At 39.3% G+C, this 23,347-nt stretch overlaps 1 pseudogene; it reads right to left on the bottom strand.

The window, feature by feature from the left end:
- LOC124990662 (glyceraldehyde-3-phosphate dehydrogenase-like) overlaps window positions 1-23,347 on the bottom strand; it is a 38,232-nt pseudogene that overhangs the window by 3,234 nt on the left and 11,651 nt on the right.

Genomic DNA, 23,347 nt, shown 5'->3' on the forward strand with positions numbered 1-23,347 from the left:
TGTCCAGCACATAAGAAATGCTCAGTAAAAGAGCATTTTAAATATTAGTTTAATTGTTGACTAAAATATTTCCTTCCTTTTGCTTTTTGAATCTGTTTTACTTGCAATTTTTCTCACTTCTTAATTGATGCACTCTAATTTTCTGTTTTTCTTGGTACTATAGGCAATTATGTACCTATCCCTCTAAATACTTATTTAGGTTGCCAGGTGCAGTGGTGTCTGCTTGTAATTCTAGCATCTCTAGAGGCAAGGCAGAAGGATCATGAGTTCAAAGCCAGTCACAGCAATTTGGCAAGGACCTAAGCAACTTAGTGAGACCCTGTCTCTAAATAAAATATTAAGAAGGACTGTGACTCAGTGGTTAAGCGCCCCTCAGGTCAATCCCCAGTTTAAAAAAAAAAAGAGAGAGAAAAGAAAAATAAAACATTAAAAAAAATACTACCTATTTGCATCCTATGAGTTATGCTTCATCTTGGTTTTTGTGGTGCTGGGATGGAACCTGGGGCATTGTGCCTGTTAGGCAGGTGCACCACCACTGAGTCACACCCCCCATCCTGCATCCCACAAGTCTTGATGTTATTTTCATCATTTACCGTTGAAGTCTAAATGCTTTGATATTCAGAATTTCAAATATATGATTTAAAAATTATCATTTAAGCTGATGTAGCATTGTTACATTACATTCAGAGAACTTGATCTGCATTGAACTGATTATTTTAAATATATTATGATGTAATTTATGATCTAGTATAGGCTTAGTTTTTTTTTTTTTTTTCGATTTTTGTAAAAGTATACTTTTCCTTTGCTGGAAGTACATTTTATATATAATCAGGTTGATTCAGCTTCTGGTGTTTAAATAATCCCTTACTGCTATTTTGATAATAGCTGTTCCATCAGTTAATGAAAGAAATAAATTTATCAATTTTTTTTGTAATTCCATCATTGTTTATATAGTTTGAAACTGTTTTATTAGGTATAAAAGAGTTTAGAAGTTTCTATCTGGGAAATGGAAATGATGATTATGTAGTGGTTCATTTATTTTAGTAATATTTTTGTCAGATATTAATATAGCTATACCAGTTTTCATGTACTTAGAATAATCTGCCCCCCCCTTTTTCTTTTCTATTCTGGGATCTGAACCCAGGGCTTTGCACATTCTTGGTAATTGCTGTATCATTGAGCTACACCCTCAGCCCAACGTTGCCATTTAAGTTTCACCCTTTGTTTGTCTCTGGGTTTTGAGAGTTTATCTTGTAAATAGCAAATAAAGTGGATTTAAAAAAATACTTTAAAATATTCATTCCATATTGACATTGTGTGTGTGTGTTGCTGGAGATTAAATCCAGGGCTTCATGCATGGCAGACAAATACTTTACCAGAGAGCAATGCCCAGGCCCTGTATTGACTTTGTGTGTGTGTGTGTGTGTGTGTGTGTGTGTGTGTGTGTGTGTTGGTGCTGGGGATTGAGTTCAGGGTGCTGAGCATGCTAGGCAAGCACTCTACCACTGAGCACATCCCCAACCTCTATATTGACTTTGAACCCAGAGTTGTGTCTATTTATTGTAATTAGTGAAATATTAGATTCTTTTCTATTATCTTAATTTAACTTTTTGTTGTTTTCCTCCTTTTTACTAATGGATTTGGTTGGTTTTGAGTTGAAGAAGTTTCAGATATATTCTTGTTATTCCTTATCAGACAGATGATTTGCAAACATTTTCTGCCATTCTCTGTGGGTTGGTTGCCTTTTCAATCTGTTGATAGTCTTTTCTGATGCACAACCACTTTACATTTTGGCACAGTTCAATGTATCTATATTTTCTTTTGTCGCTTGTGCTTTCTGGGTCATATCTAAGAAATCATTACCAAATTCAATGTCATGAAGATTTTCTGTTATTTTCTCTAAGAGTTTTTTTTTTTTTTTTTGGACTGGGTGCAGTGAACTTTATTGATGATATGTGACAGTAGGGCTCCCTAAGTCCCTTTCCTTCTTCAGGGAGTCTGGGATGGAAATTGGGAGGAAGGGAGATTCTCAGTGTATTAAGGGACTGAGTTAGGGGCAGGGACTCCTTATCACTGAGGGCCTCTCTCTTCCTCTGTGTTCTTGCTGAGGCAGGTGGTCCAGGGGCTCTTACTCCTTAGAGGCCAGATGGACCATAACATCACCACCCAGCTGTAGCCAAATTCATTGTCATACCAGGAAACAATCTTAACAAAGGGGTCGTTGAGGGCCTTGCCAGCCCCAGCACCGAAAGACACAGGAGGCAACCTGGTCTTCCACATAACCCAGAATGCCCTTGAGGGGGCCCTCCCGGTACGTGTTTCAGCACCTTCTTGATGCCATCCATGGTCTTCTGAGTAGCAGTGATGGCATGGACTGTGGTCATGAGTCCTTCCACAATGCCACAGTTGTCACGGATGACCTTGACCAGGGGGACTGAGCAGTTGGTGGTGCAGGAGGCATTGCTGACGCTCTTGAGAGCGTTGTCATACTTCTCATGGTTCATACCCATCACTAACATGGGGGCATCAGCAGAAGGGGCAGAGACGATGATGTTTTTGGCACCGCCCTTCAAATGAGCCCCGACTTTCTCCACGTAGTGAGGACCCCAGGGAACCCACAGCATACTCAGCACCAGCACCACCCTGCTTGCTGTGGGCGGGATCTCGCTCCTAGAAGTTGAGATGGACTTTCCGTCGATGACCAGCTCCCCGTTCTCAGCCTTGACTGTGCCATGGAATTTACCATGGGTGGAATCACACTGGAGCATGTAGACCATGTAGTTGAGGTCAGTGGATGGCCACAGTAGCCACTTTGCCAGTGTTGAACACTCGCTGGTGACCCCGCGTGTCTCAGGAACACTGCTGGCACTGCACAAGATGAGAAGCGAGGGGCAGAGAGTTTGCAAGAATGTTAAAGGTTTAGCTCTTATGTTTAGGAGTCTGATCCATTTTGAGGTGATTTTTGTGTATGGTGTAAGGTAAGGGCCTAATATCATTCTTGTGATGTAATTATTGAGTTCCCAACCCCATTTATTGAAAAGACCATTACTTCTTTGAATATTGCCTCCCATTCATCTTTTCTCATCCTCTCTTTTAGAAAACTGAATAGATTAGCTCTTGCACTCATCCTCCATGCTTTTGAATCTTTCTTAAATTCCACTTATTTCTCTAAATTGAATTCTGTAGAATTTCTTCAGTTCTGTTTTTCAATTTTCTAAATCTTCTGGTTTAGTCTACTATTTAACTTGTCCAATTGTTGGGTTTTGGGTTTTTCTTTTCTTGTTCCTTTTTTTTTTTTTTTTGGTGCTGGGAATCAAACACAGGGTTATAGGCATGTTAGACAAGTGCTCTACCACTGACCTACATCCCCAGCCCTGTCCATTAAATTTTAAATTCAATTATTATGTTTTTTCTATTTATATATCTATTTACTTCTTTCCAACATATATCTTGTTGCCTTTAATAGTCTCTATTTTTTCTCAGAATTTTCAATTAGTTCTTTTACTTTAAACATATTACGCATACTTATTTAATATTCCATGGGCATTAATACCTACATTTAAAGTCTTTGCAGGTCGTTAACCCCTCTACATGTTATTCTGCTGTCTCTCACTTAGGGAATGTTGTGTGCTCATCTATTTAGTGATTTTTGATTGTGGACTAACATTCTTTGGAACTTTATGAGAATTCTTAGAAGCCTGAATAGACAGAGTTCATGTTTGCATTTGCAACATGTATTAGGCACAACCCACATGGGGCCACTTTGAATAAAATTTTTCACTTGGGAGTTTTGGAACATAAAGGAAATCTGAATTCAGGCCCCAATCCTAGTTGAATTCTCACATATGGTTAAAAATTCTCGGGGAAACCTTTTGAACTCTATATGAAGTGCCAACAAGGTATGAATGATTTTTTCACTATATTTTTGAAGCTTATACTTATGTTTCTTTTAACTATTTACTGAGCATGCAATCCTTTGCAAGGATTCATGGATAAATGTTTGGATTTCTAATCTTACTTTTGAATTTGTGTGACTCTGAAACTTACTGTCCTGTCTCCCAGTGGCCATTAAACAAATGCTCTAGATTATCGTGAACCAGCAAGTGTTCTGAGATAGCTACCAGCTTTGGCACTCACTCTCCTCTTTAGATTTGTGCTCTGGTCTCATTTTGATCTTTGAATATTTCCTTTATTTTCTTGACAAACAAAAGACATTTGTTTAATTTTATCTGGTAGTTTCGAGAGGTTTATAAGAAAGATTTTTCAGATATGAAATCCCCTGTACTATTACATTCCTCCACAGATCCTCATAGTTCTAAATTCTGTGAAATTTCTAAGTTGATCTTCAGTATTTATATATGTAATATATATATAATATATATAAATATATTATATCTATATAATTTTTTTTGGTGGGTGTGTAGTACTGGTGATTGAATTCAGGGCATTGTACATGATTCTAGGCAAGTGCTCTACCACTGAGCTACATCCTCAGCCCTTTTACGTTTTATTTTGAAATAGGGTCTCACTAAGTTGCTCAGGCTGGTCTCGAACTTTTCATCCTCCTGCCTCAGTCTCCTGAGTAGATGGAATTACAGGCATGTGTCAATATGCCTGGCTGAGTACATTCTTTTAATTCTCACATGTTGATGAAATGAGGATTATCATTGTAATTATACCAATTTTAAAGATGAGGAAACTGAGGCACAGAATAGTTAAATAATATGCCCAAGTCACACAGTCAATAAGTGGCAGATATTTGAACCTGAGAACTCCGACTTCAGAGTGTATGCCTAATCACTCCAGTCATTCATATACTCCTCCATCTTATTTACAACCAGAATGGGGAGGCAACGCTCACCTACACGGAGTCGTTAGGAAACAATGTAAGACAATACGTACTCAAACTCTGTGTTATGTCTGTAGGTTCTTAGGTGCTACAGATGTTTGTGGAAAAGGAGAACAATGGGGAACTTTCTTGTCAGATTTGGACCTGAAATAGGTCTAAAGAAATGAATTTGAATTAAATAAGAGAAAAGGAAAAAGGAAACGATTTTCAAAAGGGGTTCTGGCCAAATGCCAGAAGTAGAAGTGAACGTGATAGTGAAAATCCTCTTCACGAAGCAGGTTTCCTTCAAGAAGAAAAAGACATTCAGAGGTATCGGTAGGAAGGAACCTGAAAACCAGATGGAGAAGTCGAGATGTAATAGGTAAAAATGAGATATAAGGAAGATACCTTTGTAATGGCATACTCTTACAAAGTTATGCTGTTACTGTGGAGTCCTAATCTGCAATCTAAAATGTTAGCCTGTTGAGTGGATATGAAGAAGACATGAGTCTCCTGCGTCAGAGACAACAGACTTTTTTACTCACCACACAGCACACAGTGTGAATGTCAGTTTCACATACATTCCCCTTCCTCCTCAAGTTCCATAGAGGTGATGCAGAATGGATGGCACATAGACCAAGAGTTGAGCAACTTGGGAAACTCAAATCTGTTATAATGGGCTGCATACACACCTGCCTGGCCTTTGCCCTGGAGGAAGAGATCTTTTATTACACTAGACAATAAACAAACCTGTTCTCTGTCCTAGATGGAGATGGTTCAAAAGTAAGTCCACCTGTGCTTCTGTTCATAAGATAGAAAGAAACACGAGAGCCTCGTGAAAAATCGTTTCCTAACAGAAGTCCTCTAAGAAATGGTAATCTGCTTATGAGGTGTTTGGGACATTTTGTGTAAGCTCCACAAAGTAGAGATCTTAATTATTGTCAATCTTGTTCAGTATAATAGTCCCAGAGATAAATAGTTAATCTCAATAAATGCTACCTCAACAAATGTTTGCTGAATGCATTTAGTGCCTAACAATTTTTGAGTATTTATTTTGTTCCAGGCCTCATACTAATCACTTATTAAGAATTAATTCACGGGGGAGATAGCTCAGTTGGTAGAGTGCTTGCCTTATAAGCACAGGCCCTGGGTTCAATCCCCAGCACCAAAAAAAAAAAAAAAAAAAAAAAAAAGAATTAACTCTTTTGTTCTTTATAATAATAGACACTTTTATTATTCCATTTAAAGATGGTAAAACTGAGGTATAGAAAATGTTCATTAACTTGCTCCAGGTCACACTTTTAAGAAGTGGTAGAGCTGGATTCAAACGTCAACACACAATTCGAGAACCTGTGTTTTTAACTGGTAGTGATAAGTGGCCTCTCGAGACCTGTCTGAGAGGTGGTAGTGGTGATGGTAAGAAAAACAGATAAAGGTGCCTTTTAAAGGAATAGTTATTCTGGGCATGGTGACTGAGAAAAGGGGCAGAATGTGATCTCACTGAAAATAGTGGAGAAAGAGACTTCAAAAGTTAATGTCTCCATAAAAACAACAAAAAATCTGGTAAAGAACAAAAGCAAAAACCTGTCAGAATAAATTTTTTCATAACCCTGAAAAACAGTTGAATGTTTACAGAAAATCAGTGGAGACATTCGTATGCACAGAAACCAGCTGAATCCTGTGGAAGAGCAAGTTTGTGGCATTTTATTTTTATTATTTGTTTGCTTGCTTTTGTGGTACTGGAGATGAAATGCAGGGCCTTGTGCAGTGTAGGTAAGTGCTCTACCACTGAGCTACAGTCCAAACACAGAAACTCTTTGTGTGTTGCTGGGGATCAAACCCAAGAGCAGGTGCTAGGCAAACACCCTGCCACTGAGCTATATCCCCACTCTTGGTGGCATTTAACCTGCCTCAGACCCAGCCTGCCTAGCTTCCATCCTAGTACCAGTACTAGAGGGAATATCATGAATGTTACTTGGAAATATTTGTCCTTGGTTGATCTGCCTGGTCACTCCCTAAAGGATCAGTTAAAAAGTCATGGTTTATCTTGCCTTATAACTTTCTTTTTTAAATTTTTAATTAATTAATTAATTAATTAATTAATTTTTATTAAAATATTTTTTAATATTTTGATTCATTGTACACAAATGGGGTACAACTTTTCCTTTCTATGGTTGTATGCAATGTAGACTCACACCATTCATGCAATCATACATATATATAGGGTAATACTGTCTGTTTCATTCTACTGTTTTTCCATCCCCACCCCCTCCCACCCCTTTTTCCTTTACACCATCCAAAGTTCCTTCATTCTTCACTTCCCCCCATCATCCCCCATCATTATATATTGTCATGCACTTATTAGAGAAAATATTCGGCCTTTGGGTTTTTTGGGCTTGGGCTATTTCACTTAGCATGATATTTTCCAACTTCATCCATTTACCAGCAAATGCCATAATTTTATTCTTTTTTATGGCTGAGTAATATTCCATTGTTTATATATACCACAGTTTCTTTATCCATTCATCAATTGAAGGGCATCTAGGTTGGTTCCACAATCTAGCTATTGTGAATTGAGCTGCTATGAACATTAATGTGGCTGTGTTACTGTAGTATGCTGGTTTTAAGTCCTTTGGGTATAAACCGGGAAGTGGGATACCTAGGGTCATTTGTTGAAAACATAAACAAAGACTAAATGTTTTAGTCTTTACTGCCAAGGTGATTAGATAACAATTAGGGAAAGTAATAGATTAACCAAATACCTTGGGAGGATAGCCTGAAGAATCAGATGCTTTGGAGAATAAGGGCTTTTAAAAGATCTGACATTTCTGAGAACATACAAGCCCATATTTATGCCCAGTGCTGTTCATGTGATCAAGAAAAACTGGAGAGGTTTCAAGATGGCAGACTAGAGGGTGGCTGCATTTCATGTTGCTCCAGGACTCAGGATTCAAAAGAAGAGATATTGAGAGACTTGGGACCAACTCAAAGCAGCCGGGTGAGTCTCTCCCGTTGGGGAGGCGTCCCAGATAGGGCGGTAGTCCCAGAACGCAGGGAACTTTGTGAAGTAGAGTTGCCCAACGAGACACCCCTCCCCCCCACTGGAGCAGTGAACTTGGACAACTGGGAGCATCGTAGAGGAGGCCGCTGAGCACAGCGCTTGGACTTGGAGCAACCACTGGGGCTCCGGACGGCTGCCCAGAGGAGGAGCTGCGCGGCGAGCTGTTTGGACTCAGAGCGACCGCTTCTGAACACCGGGGGGCTGCCTGGAGGAGGTGTGCGGTGGGTCACTTGGACTCAGAGCAACCGCTCCTGAACACCCGGGAGGGGTACCTGGAGGAGGAGGAGGAACGGGGGGGGGGTCGCTTGGACTCGGAGTGACTGCATCAGAGCTCAGGTGGCTGCTCAGAGGAGGAGGCAAGTGGTGAGTTGTTTGGACTCAAAGCGACTGCTCCTGAACACCGGGGGGCTGCCTAGAGGAGGAACGCGGTGGGTTGCTTGGTCTTGGAGCGGCCGTACCAGAGCTCTGGGCGGCTGCCCGGAGGAGGCGTGTGGTGGGTCACTTGGACTCAGAGCGACTGAACACCCGGGGGGATACCTGGAGGAAGAGGAGGAACAGGGCGGGTCACTTGGACTCGGAGTGACTGCCCAGGGCTACGGGCAGTTGGCAGGAGGAGGAGGCACGCAGTGAGTTGCTTGGACTCCTAGTGACTGCACTAGAACACCAGGCAGCTGTCCAGTGGAAGAGGCGTGTGGCGGGTTGCTGGGACTCGGAGCAACTGTACGGGGTTCCAGGTGGCTGCTCAGAGGAAGGGCCGCATAGCCAGGCGATTAGCTGCAGAGCAGGGTCCCAGGACCTAGGCGGCTTCTTGGTGGAAGAGCTGCACAGAGACACGCTTAGGGGAGGAGCGAAAGTTCCAGGACTGCGGGCAGCTTCTCTGAGGAGAGGCAGCCTAAGGAGACCCGTCTGCGAAGGGTGAGGCTCCCAAGCCCAGGAGGTAGGTCCGGGCCCCTGGGAATGTTGCAGAGGAAAGCAGCCCAGCCCAGGCGGTAGTTATAGATTGAGGGGAACCTGTAGGAGGGGAACTGACCAGCGAGACCTCCCCACCGGGTGAGTCTTCCCTGCCGGGAGAGGTTTTCCCACAAGGATGGTAAAACCAGAGACACAGGCTCAAACAGGCCTTGCCTCAGCCCGCGGCCTAGTTCCCCTTTGAATGACCATTGGTCAACAAGTGGAGGCACCTCTGCCCACTAGCAGAGAATATACCCCACCTGAAGGCCACCACCCCTAGAGAGGCAGCTTCTCTGTGGAGCACCGCATTATCAACTTCCTCCAAGACTTCAGGCTACTGAAGGCTAAGAGGGGATATACTAGAAATCTTCAGGGATATTATAAGTCAATAGAGGAAATCAGCAATATCTTAGCGGTCCACTGATACCTGAAAATATGAGAAAACAAGGGAAGAAAATGGCCCAAACAAATCTAGATGTTGTATCAATAAAATCCAATGACAGCATGGCAGAAGAAATGACAGAAAGGGAGTTCAGAATGTACATAATTAAAATGATCAGGGAAGCAAATGATGAGATGAAAGAGCAAATGCAGGCATTGAATGATGAGATGAAAGAGCAAATGCAGGCATTGAATGATAGCACCAATCGACAGTTAAAAGAGCAAATACAGGAAGCAAAAGATCATTTCAATAAAGAGTTAGAGATATTGAAAAAAAAAACAAAGAGAAATCCTTGAAATGAAGGAAACAATAAACCAAATTAAAAACTCCATAGAAAGCATAACCAATAGGATAGAACACCTGGAAGACAGAACCTCAGATATTGAAGACAAAATATTTAACCTTGAAAACAAAGTTGAACAAACAGAGAAGATGGTAAGAAATCATGAACAGAATCTACAAGAACTATGGGATATCATGAAAAGGTCAAATTTAAGAATTATTGGGATTGAGGAAGGCTTAGAGAAACAAACCAAAGGAATGAACAATCTATTCAATGAAATAATATCAGAAAATTTCCCAAATCTGAAGAATGAAATGGAAAATCAAGTTCAAGAGGCTTATAGGACTCCAAATACACAAAATTACAACAAACTGACACCAAGGCACATTATAATGAAAATACCTAACATACAAAATAAAGACAGAATTTTAAAGGCTGTGAGAGAAAAAAACCAAATTACATTCAGGGGGAAACCAATATGGATATCAGCAGATTTTTCAATCCAGACCCTAAAAGCTAGAAGGGCCTGGAACAACATTTTTCAAACTCTGAAAGAAAATGGATGCCAACCAAGAATCTTATACCCAGCAAAACTTACCTTCAAATTTGATGATGAAATAAAATCCTTCCATGATAAACAAAAGCTAAAAGAATTTACAAAAAGAAAGCCAGCATTACAGAACATTCTCAGCAAAATATTCCATGAGGAAGAGATGAAAAACAAAGAAACAAATCAGCAAAGGGAGGAATTATCCTAAAGGAATTGTCAAATAAAGGAGGAACCAAGTCGTGTCAAAAAAATAAAAAATAAATAAAATTTAAAAAATGAACCAAATGACCGGGAATACAAATCATATCTCAATAATAACCCTGAATGTTAATGGCCTGAATTCATCAATCAAAAGACATAGACTGGCAGATTGGATTAAAAAGAAAGATCCAACAGTATGTTGCCTGCAAGAGACTCACCTCATAGAAAAAGATACCCATAGACAAAAGGTGAAAGGATGGGGAAAAACATACCATGCACATGGACTCAACAAAAGAGCTGGAGTATCCATCCTCATTTCAGATAATGTGGACTTCAAGCCAAAGTTAGTCAGAAGGGATAAAGAAGGACATTTCATACTGCTTAAGGGAAGCATAAATCAGCAAGATATAACAATCATAAACATCTATGCCCCAAACAGTGGCTCATCCATGTATGTCAAACAAATCCTTCTCAATTTCAGAAACCAAATAGACCATAACACAATAACACTAGGTGATTTTAACACACCTCTCTCACCACTGGACAGATCTTCCAAACAAAAATTGAACAAAGAAACCATAGATCTCAATAACACAATCAATAATGTAGACTTAACAGACATTTATAGAATATACCATCCAACCAAGAGCGAATACACTTTCTTCTCAGCAGCACATGGATCCTTCTCTAAAATAGACCATATATTATGCCACAAAGCTAACGTTAGCAAATACCAGAAGATAGAGACACTACCTTGTATTCTATCAGATCATAATGGATTGAAGTTAGAAATAAATGACAGAATAAAAAACAGAAACTACTCCAACACCTGGAGATTAAACAATATGCTATTATATGATGAAAGGATAACAGAAGATATTAGGAAGGAAATTAAAAAATTCTTAGAGGTAAATGAGAACAAAGAAACATCGTATCAAAATCTCTGGGACACTATGAAAGCAGTACTTAGAGGAAAATTTATTTCATGGAGCGCATTTAATAAAAGAAGTAAAACTCAACAAATAAACGACCTAACACTATAGCTCAAAGCCCTAGAAAAAGAAGAACAGACCAGCACCAAAAGTAGTAGAAGACAGGAAATAGTCAAACTCAGAGCTGAAATCAACGAAATTGAAACAAAAGAAACAATACAAAAAATTGACAAAATAAATAGTTGGTTCTTCGAATAAATAAACAAAATTGATAAACCTTTAGCCACACTAACAAAGAGAAGACGAGAGAAAACCCAAATCACTAAAATTCAAAATGAACAAGGAAATATCACAACAAACACGATTGAAATACAAAACATAATTAGAAGCTATTTTGAAAATCTATACTCCAACAAAATAGAAAATTTCGAAGACATCAACAGGTTTCTAGAGACATATGAATTGCCTAACTGAACGAGGAAGACACACACAATTTAAATAGACCAATTTCAAGTAATGAAATAGAAGAAGTCATCAAAAGCCTACCAACAAAGAAAAGTCCAGAACCAGATGGGTTCTCAGCCGAATTCTACAAAACCTTTAAAGAAGAGCTCATTCCAATCTTCTCAAAGTATTCCATAAAATAGAAGAGGAGGGAACCCTCCCAAACTCATTCTATGAAGCCAATATTACCCTGATACCTAAACCAGACAGAGACACATCGAGGAAAGAAAATTTCAGACCAATATCCTTAATGAACATCGATGCAAACATTCTCAACAAAATTGTAGCAAATTGCATACAAAAACATATTAAAAGATAGTGCACTGTGATCAAGTGGGTTTCATCCCAGGGATGCAAGGTTGATTCAACATCAGGAAATCAATAAATGTAATTCACCATATCAATAGACTTAAAGTCAAGAATCATATGATTATTTCAATAGATGCAGAAAAAGCATTTGATAAAATACAGCACCCCTTCATGCTCAAAACACTAGAAAAAATAGGGATAGTGGGAACATTCCTTAACATTGTAAAGGTCAGTTATGCTAAGCCCATGACTAATATCATTCTAAATGGTGAAAAACTGAAAGCATTCCCCCTAAAAACTGGAACAAGGCAGGGATGCCCTCTTTCACCACTTCTATTCAATATCATTCTTGAAACTCTAGCCAGAGCAATTAGATAGACCAAAGAAATTAAAGGGATACGAATAGGAAAAGAAGAACTCAAACTATCCCTATTTGCTGATGATATGATTATATACTTAGAGGAACCAGGAAATTCCACCAGAAAACTTTTAGAACTCATAAGTGAATTCAGTAAAGTAGCGGGATATAAGATCAATGCACATAAATCTAATGCATTTTTATACATAAGTGATGAATCTTTGGAAAGAATAATTAGGAAAACTACCCCATTCACAATAGCCTCGAAAAAATTAAAATCTTTGGGAATCAATCTCACAAAAGAGGTGAAAGACCTCTACAATGAGAACTACAGAACACTAAAGAAAGAAATTAAAGAAAACCTTAGAAGATGGAAAGATCTCCCATGTTCTTGGATAGGCAGAATTAATATTGTCAAAATGGCCATACTACCAAAAGTGCTATACAGATTCAATGCAATTCCAATTAAAATCCCAAAGACGTACCTCACAGAAATAGAGCAAGCAATTATGAAATTCATCTGGAAGAATAAGAAACCCAGAATAGCTAAAGCAATCCTTAGCAGAAAGAGTGAAGCAGGGGGTATCGCAATACCAGATCTTCAACTCTACTACAAAGCAATAGTAACAAAAACGGCATGGTATTGGTATCAAAATAGAAAGGTAGATCAATGGTACAGAATAGAGGACATGGACACAAACCCAAATAAATACAATTTTCTCATACTAGACAAAGGTTCCAAAAATATGCAATGGAGAAAAGATAGCCTCTTCAACAAATGGTGCTGGGAGAATTGGAAATCCATATGCAACAGAATGAAACTAAACCCATATCTCTCACCATGCACGAAACTAAACTCAAAATGGATTAAGGACCTCGGAATCAGACCAGAGACCCTGCAGATTATAGAAGAAAAAGTAGGTCCAGATCTTCAACATGTCGGCTTAGGACCAGACTTCCTCAACAGGACTCTCATAGCACAAGAAATAAACGTAAGAATCAATAACTCGTATAGATTCAAACTAAAAAGCTTTCTCTCAGCAAAGGAAACTATCAGTAATGCGAAGAAAGAGCCTACAGAGTTGGCAGAAAATCTTTGCCAATCATACTTCAGATAGAGCACTAATCTCCAGAATCTATAAAGAACTCAAAAAACTCTACACCAAGAATGCAAATAATCCAATAGACAAATGGCCTGATGAAATGAATAGACACTTCACAGAAGAAGATCTACAAGCAATCAACAAACATAGAAAAATGTTCAACATTTCTAGTAATAAGAGAAATGCGAATCAAAACCACCCTAAGATTCCATCTCACCCCAATTAGAATGGCAATTTTCAGGAATACAAGCAACACCAGGTGTTGGCGAGGATGTGGGGAGAAAGGTACACTCATACATTGCTGGTGGGACTGCAAATTAGTGCAGCCACTCTGGAAAGCAGTGTGGAGACTCCTTAGAAAACTTGGAATGGAACCACCATTTGACCCAGCTATTCCACTCCTCAGCCTATACCCAAAGGACTTAAAATCAGCATATTACAGAGATACAGCCACATCAATGTTCATAGCTGCTCAATTCACAATAGCCAGATTGTGGAACCAACCTAGATGTCCTTCAATTGATGAATGGATAAAGAAACTGTGGTATATATAAACAATGGAATATTACTCAGCCATAAAGAATGAGAAAATTATGGCATTTGCTGGCAAATGGATGAAATTGGAGAAAATCATGCTAAGTGAGATAAGCCAATCTCAAAAAACCAAAGGAAGAATGATCTCGCTGATAAGCGGATGGTGACACATAATGGGGGGGAGGGGGCAAGAATGGAGGAAGGAGGGACTGTATAGAGGGAAAAGAGGGGTGGGAGGGGTGGGGGGAATGGAAAAAATAACAGAATGAATCAAACAACATTACCCTATGTAAGTTTATGATTACACAAATGGTATGCCTTTACGCCATGTACAAACAGAGAAACAACATGTATCCCATTTGTTTACAATTAAAAAAAAAAAAGAAAGAAAAACCGGAGAAAGTTCAAAGCTCTCACCTCCAGTTGGCCTTTACGAACAGGCAGTAAAGGCCAAAGTGGAGTTGTAAACTGCATGGCTGGATGTTGAAGGCACACCCCAATAAAGACACAGAATTTATCTAAAAAGAGAGAATTTTTTGTTGTTGTTGTCATCGTTCCAAGTGTTTAAGGAAATCTTTGTCCAATCATTAGCTAAACACTAACAGAACAGCAACATCATTGGTTGCAAATGACAAAGAATATAGACTTTGCAAAATTAGTTTAGAGAAATTACTAAACAAACTTGCTACAGGTATGGTACTGGCAGAAAGCTAAACAAGTAGATCAATGGAATAGAATTATAAGTCCAGAAATAAACACATCCATCTGTGAACAATTGATTTTCAACAAAGTTTCCAAGATTATCCAGGGTGTAAAGGACAGTCTTTCAACAAATGATGATGGACAACTGAATAGTCACGTATCAAAGACTGAAGTTGGACCCCAACCTCACACCATATATAAAATTAACTCGAAATCTATCAGACCTTGATGTTGGAGCTAATGCCACAGAACTCTTGGAAAGAAAAATAGTTGTAAATCATTATGACCCTGGATTAGGTTACAGTGTTAAAAACATTAAACAAAAAAAAGCAAAAAGCAACAAGAGAATAAATATATAATCTTTCACTTAAAAATTTAAATATTAGGTATCATAGGGCATTATCAAGAAAGTGAAAGCACAGCTTATTGAATGGGAGAAAATATTTGTAAATCATATATATGATAAGGGTCTAGTGGCCAGAATATATAAACAATCCTTAAAGCTCCACAATAGAAAGACAAAAAAAAAAAAAAAAAAACTTCAGGTCAAAAACAGCAAGGAACTTGAATAGTTATTTCTGCAAAAAAGTCAATAAACACATGAAAAGATACCCTAAGAATTAGGTGTTAGACAAATGCAATTCAAAACTATAATAAAATACCCCGTCACATCAGCTAGAATGATTAAAATAAAAAAATCCAAAAAGGGCAAATAAGATTTGGCAAGAATTCGGAGAAATGAAAACCCTCACACATTGCTGGAGGGAATATAAAATGGTGCAGCCAGGTTGGAAAATCAGTTTGGCAGTTCCTTAAAAAGTTGAACTCAGAGTTATGAAATGACCCAGCAATTCTACTTTGCTTTGGTCTCCTAAAGGCTCATGTGCTCAAGGCCCAGTCTTCAGCCTGTGGTGCTGACAGGAGGCAGCGGAACCTTTAAGAGGTGGAGCCTCCTGAGGGGAAGTCAAGCCACTGGAGGCACGCCTTTGAAGGGAATATCGGGACCACTTACTCTTACCCTTACTTTTTGCTTCCCTGCTACCATGGAGTGGATAACTTGCCACAGGCCTAAAAGCAACAAGTCAATCTGACACTGAGTTGAAACCTTTAAAACTGTGAGCCAAATCAAGTACTATTTCAATTTTTTAAAGTTGTTTATCTTAGGTATTTTCTTATAGTAATGCAAAACTGACTAATGCACACTTCTGGGTATATATATCTAGGATAACTGAAAAACAAATTCATACAAAAACTTGTACACTAATGTTCATAGAAGTATTTTTCATATTAATCCCAGAGTGGAACAAATCAAACATCTATCAATTGATAAGTAGATAAAAATGTGGTATATTCATATAATGGAATATTATTCAGTCAGAGAAAGGAATGAGTTGAAGTACTGCTACGTGCTACAATGATGATTGAAAATATGCTAAATTGAAGAAGTCTGATACAAAAAGTTTATATATTCTACTACTCCATTTATAGACATGTCCAAAAAAAAATCAAATTCATAGAGTATAGCTTAGTACTGCTAGGATGGGGGTAATTGAGAAGTATGGGTTTTCTTTTTAGGAATGTGGAAATATCCTAGAATTGGAAAGCGGTGATGGTTGTACAACATTGTAAATACACTAAAAGTTATAGAATCGTACACTTTAAAATTGGTAAAAATCATGAATTTTATGTTATATGGATTTGATTTCAATTTTAAAAGGGGCACATCAAAGATGAGCAAATTGTTTTAAGTTTCCAGCCGGGGAGATTTAGAGATGGATAAGTTTAGAAAGGGATCTTGAATTTTGAGAACAAAGGTCAAATTTGACTTTAAACATATTAACTTCAAATTGAAGACAGCATTCCGTTGGTAATTATGGCCTCCTATAGTTGTCTAGTGAGATTTTGGGGTAGAAATAAAATTTGGAAATGTGTAGCACAGAAGCAGTGGAGCCTGGGAGTATGGAGAGGAGCCCCACCAGGCCTTTCTCTGCATACTACAGCTTGTTTTCTCTCCGAGAAGATCAAATGCTAAACCCCCACCAATGTCAAAACTGCAACTCTGGTTGGCAAGATGAATGATTTTGCAGGGATAGGGTTAACCCTATTTTTATCTGAAGCTTCCCAATCTGTAGTAGGGCTTCTTCCTCACTTCTACTCAAGGCAGGAAGGGATCAATCTCTTAAGAAAAATCTTTTTACTTCCCTAAAGCATTAAGACACCAAGAAATGACTGTGTTAATATATTGGTAAACACTATCCTTTGGGAGTTTTAAGCGGAAGAGTGATGTGAACCAATTATGTTTCCAAGAGATCACTCTGGTTGCCGTGTGGGAAATGGACCCAAGAAAGTACTAGGTGAGACCAGACGGTATAGTTTTTTTTTTTTTTTTTTTTTTCCTTTAGATAATGAATCTCCTGGGAAATGAAATTCTTCAGTTTTTCTTTCAAATCAAGTTCTCTGATTTAAAGGTTAAGAAATACATACACACCCAAGCTAACACAGAATCACTTTAACTTAATCTTTTTTGTTCATCCGTAAAAACACCATAAAAACTACATTTCACAGCTGGGTCACCAAAGAACTGTCACCTCTGCTGTGTGTGTGTTTAATAGTAAAAATCTCTTTAGACATGTTCAGGTATTATAACCCAGCAGGGGAATCTACACACAAACTTTTGATTTCAGTTTCTCATTGCATTCCAAATTATGGTTTTCATGTGTCCTTTCATTGGGAGGAAACTGTGTTTGTGAAGGAGCAGACATACACAGTGCACAGCTCTTACCTGGCATTTCAGCAGGGGTGGTTCCGTTTTCTAGTACAAGTCCCGGAAGTTTTACAGTGGAATACGAAGAAATCTGCCAGCAATGCTTGGTAAGACATTGAGGGAGTCAATACTATTGTACCTGTAGTTCTGATTTGCTCCTCTGGTCATATGTTTAGATAATGTCCTCAGAGAATTAGAAACTTGAAAAGATGCACTTAGATCTACTAGAAACCAGGAAAATTTCTATTTTCTCATTTACTGCCCATGATTACTGAAATATACATATAATACATATTACATCTACACCAGATGTATTAACTGTACAGAAGAAATATACAGGGGCATTTGCCTGTAGTACCACCAACTTAGGAGGCTGAGGAAGGAGGATTGCAAGTTTGAAGTCAATCTGGGCAACTAGAGAGACCCTGTTTCAAAATAAACAAAAAGAAAAAGGGACCGGAATGTAGCTCCATGGTAGATAGCTTGTCTAGCTGGGTTCAATTACCGCTACTAAAAAAAGAAAAAAGAAAAAAAGGAAAGAAATGTATATGACAGATTTAAATCTTAGGAACTGGTCTAGAAGTGACCAAACATGTCTAATATTGTAAGTTTATGCTTCAGAGAAATGTTCCCTTCATATAAGAAATCACAGAAGAAAATGCTGAGCTACAGGAAATCTGAACTGCTTTAAAGAAAAATTCCCCCAAATTCCCCATCTTCTGTTGACTCCTACAAAAATTCACTCTCTCCCCCAACTCCCCACTCAACCCCCAACTTCCTCTCTCAATGTCTGTGCTTGGTACTTCATCCAATGAATGGAGGCATCAGGCAGCTTCCTGACATCCCTGCCATTCAACTGGCATAATGCTTTCATCCCTGTGAGGAGGAGCCACACAACCACGTCCCCTTTAACTTCTTGTGTCATCAGCTAGTTAAACAGTGGTAAGAGAGATTCCTAATTAAAAAAGGGAATGCTGCCAGGCGAGGTGGCACATGCCTGTAATCCCAGCAGCTCGAGAGGCTGAGGCAGGAGGATTGTGAGTTCAAAGCCAGCCTCAGCAACTTAGTGAGGCCCTAAGCAACTCAGTGTGACCCTGTCTCTAAATAAAATACAAAAAAGGACTGGGAATGTGGCTCAGAGGCCCATAACTAGTACCACCAAGTGCCTCTGGGTTCAATCCTGTTAACCCCCTGCCCCCCACCCAAAAATAAAAAAATAAAAAAATAAGGGAAGGGAGTGCTTGTGGAATGAACAGTGTTCCTCATGACAGATCTTTCTAAAAATTCCTCAACTTACTTCTTTTCTCCAGTTGTTTCTCTGGAAGTCAGTGGATATTTTTTATCTCTTTGAATTTCGACTTACTGAATGTATCAACCTCCACCACATCCAATTTTTTCTTAGTCATAATTTCTTGGAACTCTGTTCCCTTGGCCTTGGTGATGTCACCCTCTTTGGAGGTCTTAGATTTTTTTAGGTTCCTTTATGGGTACCTTGTCTCCTTCCCATCCACTTGAGTGTTGGGTGCCTCAGGGTCTGCCTTAGCTGACTGACTACTCTTCTCTCTTTTTTCTCTGGTCGTCTAGTGATGTGAGGTTGTATTATGGATTGGATCTAGACTGTTCCTTAGACAATCATGTGCTGAAAGCACTCCAGCAATGTCCAGAGGTGGGGCTTTTAGGAAATGATTGGAGTATGAGGGGTTGACCTCACCAATAGATAATTCTTTTGATGGATTAGTATGAGTGGATTATTGTGTGCCCTTGGGAAATATATCTCATCTTTGACCTTCTTTCTTTTCTCTCTCTTCCTCCTTCTTTCTCTCTCCCTCTTTCCTTCCTGGCGGCCGTGAGCTGAACAACTTTGCTCTGCCATGCCCTTTCGCCATGATGTTCTGCCTCATCTTAGGCCCAAAGCAATGGAGCCAGCCTATCATGGACTGAAACCTCTGAAACCATAAACCGAAAGAAATGTGTCCTCCTGTGAGTTGTTCATTTTAGGTATTTTGGTCACAGTAATGAAAAGCTGACTAACACAGGGTGGTTTTCACATTGACATGTATCCCAGAACTTCAGACTATGTATCTTTCAGAGAAGAGACCAGATTCCTTACATGGATGGACCTTCAGCTAAGATTGTAAGATCCTGAGCTCAGCATTTTCTTGCCCCAAGTCCTCCAGCACATTTAAGAAGCAATCAATCCCACTAGAGTTCATATTTTCACTAAAATATCCTCAGACAGCAAAGTTTGCTCTTTTAAAATTTTACCTTCTATGGCAGAATCGGTAAGCTTTGCCTCCTGGACAAATTTGTCCTTCTTTCCATTTTTGTAAATAAAGTTGTATTGGAACACAGCCACACCCATTCATGTATTTATTGTCTGCGACTGCTTTTGTGCTACAACTAGAGTTGAATAGTTGCAACGGAGACTGTATGGCTTACAAAGAATGAAATATTTATTATCTGTCCCTTTTCAGAAGAAATTTGCCAACCCCTGTTTGGTCGGCATTTGATCAAAGGTGTCAACTTGTGCTAATTTGTGTAACTATTTGGTCACTGCATGCTAGATAATACTAGCATCCCCGTGGCCATCAGAAACAGGGCTATGCATACCTTTAGGTCTAGTATAATCAGAGAATGAAACTCTGATAACCTAGAACCTATTCACACGTACCAGTGCTTAGCGCTCCGACACAGACTTTTTGAGCATCAAACACTGTGGCTGTTGCTCCACTTCCATCTTTGGAAAGTGTGAAACCTTCTAACTTTTTCCTTCCTTTTCAAGATTGTCTTGGTTATTTAGGGTTGCTGTTCTTAGATTTTGTTTTTGTTACCCAGTTGTTGTTTTTTTTTTTTTAATAAAATGAAACTTAAAAGACAAATTTAATAGAAAACTGCATTCCCTGATACTACTCCATAGAACCAAAGCACAACCAATAGGTCCCTGCAGTGGGAACCTATTCTGCAGGTCGTTGAAGATGCTCCTTGGCCTGTCTTCTGTAGACTTAGTCTTCCCTATGGCACCTTGTCCTTTCCTCTGTCTCCCACTTATTTTCTAATTTCCTCATTAATGCTTAATTGCTTGCACTTCTTATTATGGCCCATTCTCTTTATATTGTTTTGCTTTCTCTGCCCAGAAAACCCCTCCTACGTTTTTGGGATTGACTCCTCCCAGTTTTTCCTTTAGCAGTTATGTTACGATGTGCTATCTGCTCCAAGAAAGTTTTCCCCAACACCCAATTTCAGTTGAGATCCTCTCTTCTGAGTTCCAGAATCCCTCTGTCCATGCTGTTTGGTTAAGACATTATAATACGGCAGTTTTCAAGAAACTCTTTGAAGTCAGGAACTAGACCTCCATCATCTTTTTCTTGAACTTTGAGTGGATAAACACAACTTTTGGCACACACATAACTTCTGTTAAACTTAATTTAACAGAACTGAAAGGAATTTCGACTCTAAAACCAGGGCCTGCTGCTAAGGGTTGGAATAGTTCTGCCATGGGCAAATGGAAGCCCGAGCTGGGGAGTCCCTCTACTATTGGCCTCATCAGACTCACTGGGGTGTGGAATATATAAGCACTGACAGGAATCTGAGTATCAGTTGACTTCCATAGCATGGACTTGGAAAATTTCCCTGTTGCCAAGTCATTACACAGGGCTTCTATTCAAAAAAAGTATATAAAGTTCAGGTCACTCCAAAGGCCACTGGGCAAAAGTCCAGTTCCTCTGTGGTGTAGTTGTCCTTTCCTGGAGAAATGCCAGAGGCCCTGGGAACCCTTTTATTCTCCAGTGCTTTATGCAACTTTTGTTGTTGAAAACGTTTCTCCAAATGCCTTTTGATGACTGTAGATTTGCAATTGTTTTTTACAGACAATATGGTTTTAAACTCAAAGGATACCCTTGGGCTTGGTTCCTGAGACAATCAAGATGAGCAAAAATATTTGTAGGACAAAATGTGTAGTGTAGGTGCCCACCACAGAAGGGCCAACAGGGTTTCAGCAGCCAGAACAAGAGGCTCCTCCCAATGCTCTGCTTGGAGCTGTATGACACAAAGGGAACCAGGTAATGCAAAGGCCTCACAATTTCTGTTGACATGAGAAGGGAATGAGCAATGAGATTCCCAGCCCAAATCCTCCTTCCACATATGACTTGGTGACAAAAAGCCACTCATATGAGATCCAGCTTCAGAAGAACAATTGTATTTTTTGGTGAGACTGAAGAATGATTTTTTTTCCATGCCAAGGATTGAACCCAGGGCCTCACACACACAAGGCAAGTACTGGACCAGCAAGCACTGAGCCACACCCCCAGGCCTGGAAGTGTAGTTTCAATGTTTAGTACATTCTGATGTGCTCATGTTTTGGATCCAATCATTCTTTTAAAAAATATGAATGTGCCATATAAACTAAAAAATAGCAAACAAGAGGTGTGAAATCTTAAATGCTTAGGTATTTAAGGAAAGTCTTTAAAGAAAATAGTAAGAGAGCCATTCTAGTAGTAAGGGCACAGGGGGAAATCTCCTTGAAGAAATGAATAGTAATTTAAATGGTTCAACAAGAAAAAAAAAATCACATCTATTTTCATCCTGATTATCCCAGACACCATGTGCCTTTTGTTGCTAATGATAAGGTCTTAATACTTCTTAAAGTTTCTGAGTTCCAAATCAGCTATGTTTTCCTTAGGCATGGTAAAGTAAGAGCATTTCTCTTGAAAGCATAATATTTTTAGTAATTACACATAAGTTCAGACTACCTTCTTTCCAATTCTTTAATGTGTCAAAAAAGAAAGTCTGGTGCCTCCTCTGATGCCCTGGGACAGTTTGTCTTAAGACAATGTTACAGTTTGTCCTAAGACAAAGTTCAAAATACCCCTTGGACTTTTGAGGCTCTTTGGCTTTGGTTTCTCTAAAAAGGGAAGTTTCCCCTTTAAAAAAACAAGATTCTATGAGCATCTTTTTGTGTCATAATTGCTATTTACACGCCTGCCTGTATCCCTGGGCGATGCTTTGATGTCAGTGAGTCTTTACTGAGCACTCTGGAGAACTGTGCTGGGCTGGGATCTTTTGGTTAATCTTATGAAGGCATTTATTGAGCATCTAGGCTTTCTTGGACTTTGGAATACAAAATGAAAAGTATGGTCCCTGAGTTCAAAAGGCTCAGAATACAGGTGAGGAGATAGCCTGTGAGCAAATAAGCATACAGCAGCTTGAGAGTCGAGTACTAGAGGTGAGTGGCCAGGGGAGAAGTAACAGGGAGCCGTTGCTCTGTGGGTGGGGAAGAAGAATGTTACAGAATGTTGGTGGTACATGATCGCAGGCCTCGAAGGATGAGTGCCATTCTACCAGTTAGGTGGGGAGAGGGGGAATTAAGTTGGGATAGATGAGGTGGTTCCAGGAAAACTTGGCCACCAGTAGAAGAATTTAAAACTGAATTGATAGATAACAAGTAATCAACCATAGGCTAAGGAGCGGAAACACAGCATGACCTGGGAGTTGTCTAGGGGAACTTAGACATAGCATGTTGGTGACAGAGAAGTTGGGCAGGTTGGTCCTGCGACGTCAGTCAAATGGAAGGCCTTCAAGTGTGGGACTGTGGGATAAAAGAAGGGATGGAGATGTAAGGAAAGTACCCCAGCAGGAAAGGACAGTGCTTGGCACGGAAGGAGACAAATAAATGTGTGTTGAGTATTTAAATGGACAATTAACAGGACTTCTTGATGTTTTAAAAGGGGGTGAACATGAGACAGGATTCCACTCTAAGAATATGAATGCAAGGGTCAAAAAAGGGATAGCTCCTTACTGCATTGAAGGAGTTGGGAGGTATGAAAGAT

The sequence above is a fragment of the Sciurus carolinensis genome, chromosome 1 (genome assembly GCF_902686445.1).
Source record: "Sciurus carolinensis chromosome 1, mSciCar1.2, whole genome shotgun sequence".
In the NCBI taxonomy this organism is placed as follows: domain Eukaryota; kingdom Metazoa; phylum Chordata; class Mammalia; order Rodentia; family Sciuridae; genus Sciurus; species Sciurus carolinensis.